Genomic DNA, 2,097 nt, shown 5'->3' with positions numbered 1-2,097 from the left:
TTGATGCATGGTCAGTGTACAGCCTACTTCAGTTAAAAGGAACAGCTGCAACATATTTTTTAAGGTAAATAGAGCTGCAAATGATGCAGAAGCAGAATGCTATTAGAAAACTATCAATAGTATAAATTAATTCATTTATGTTACTACTGAGTACATGCTAAGTACAGCCACTTTTTCTAATATGTGAGCTGCAAATTAGAGCTCTGAAATTTTAAATTTCATATAAACATGATACTCAGCATGTGTATGGGTCACTGACAAACAGAGCTTCTAAAAAGGAATTTTTAAAAGACTTTTTAAAATGGATGTAATGCATATTTTTTCCACAACAATGTGTTTAAACATGTCTTGTTTTAAAGTGTTTAAATTAGGTTTTATTTTTTTTTAACTCTTTTTAACTTTACTGCCCAAAAAATGTCAGGTGGTGCAACCGAATGTTTTTGGTTTTTTTAAAGTATTTTCCTATTATTTATTCTAAGTGAAATCTTTGGCAAGTATCCCTTAGAGTGTCTACAGTGCTTAACACATCATTATTTTGTGGTTGTGTTTTGTATTTAAAATATTTAAGAATACTTCATTCTAGTGGCTTATTATTGCACCTGACTTTATATTTAAAGACATAAAAAGTATTATATAAAACACAAATTAATGCATTCAGTACAATACCTTTTTACATCATAGTTATCAAACATTTCTTTATTCTATCCTATTATTTATTGGTTTAAAGGAATATTTTACCTGGTGGCACCACCTGACTATTATCAGTTTTGCCACCTGACAACATCTGTCAGGACAGGACAAGATGACAGAAAATCTGCTAAATAATTAAATGTTAAATTTTATTTCAAATGCAATTCAAACTGTGTTTTAGTCAACAGTCTATTGAAATAAAAACAGTAAGTTGATCAAAGTCAGGATACATCACATGAGATAGCTTGGCACATAACTGGAACACACTACTGATTGATAAACTTCAATGGATTGTGACTGACCAACAATAAATCTCCCTGTGCCTGATTTTGCCAGGTTGACTGGAGATGACCTGGTGAATCGCTAAAGTTCTCTTTACAGAGGGCACAACTTTGGGGACGGCTTCTTCTACTCGCACTATGGTTGATCAAGATGTATTACCTTTCTTTTCTTTTTGCAAGATAGGCTTCTCTTAAAGCTGGATCATTTTCAATTCTCTTCCTGTGCTGTGCTGATTTTTCTTTACCTGATAGTGGCATCTAGAATTTAAAAAAATGTCACGAAAAAGGTTTTAATTTGGGTAACATTATCAACTTAAAACTAATAATCATTTTAGATATGTAATAGATGATATTAGCTCTTTAAATCACATTAATTATATCATATAATGACATTTCCTGCTGTTGTGCCACCTGACTTACTGGTTGCACCACCTGACGTTTGCAACTCATTTCAAATTGAACAGGCTTCTACTTGGACACCTGTATTAGCTTACAATCTTGCTAGCAAGTTCTTACTTTTGATTTTTAAGTACAAAACAAAGTTTTATGATTAAATAACATTTTCCTAGTTTTATATTGGTTGTACCACCTGACATGAAAAGTGTACCAGTCCACCTAGGAGTGAAAAGTAACTATTTTTATCCATATTTGAGAGATCTACAAACCTTTTCACTCAGCCAGAGAGGCTAATGGCTAATACAACATCCTGTTTATTGTTAATATCAATGTACTAATAAATAAAAGTCCTATGTTTATGGTTGTGCCACCCTGACACTTGAGAACATACAAATTGTAGGACAAATGTTTTTGAATTATATCAACAGCATTAAAACTACTTTTATTTGTGAAATCAGGTTCATCTGAGAAATTTAAAACTTGAAATAATCGTATCATATTTAATTTTGAATGTCTTATCATTAAAATATGATTTTTAATAGCATTTTTTTGTCTGTTCATTTGCACAAACAGGTGCACCATCTGACATTTTTTGGGGTTTGACAAGTGAAAAAAGAAAAGAAAAGAATTATTTGAAAGTACTGAAGATATGCTCAAACTAATTGGTTTCATAGAATAAAGTGATACATGTCATGAATTGATTAAATTATATTAGAGGGACATAATCCAC

Source organism: Stegastes partitus, unplaced genomic scaffold, assembly GCF_000690725.1.
Source record: "Stegastes partitus isolate 25-593 unplaced genomic scaffold, Stegastes_partitus-1.0.2 Scaffold65, whole genome shotgun sequence".
Lineage (NCBI taxonomy): Eukaryota > Metazoa > Chordata > Actinopteri > Pomacentridae > Stegastes > Stegastes partitus.
The sequence above is the reverse complement of the archived record's forward strand: the minus strand, read 5'-3'. Positions refer to the sequence as shown.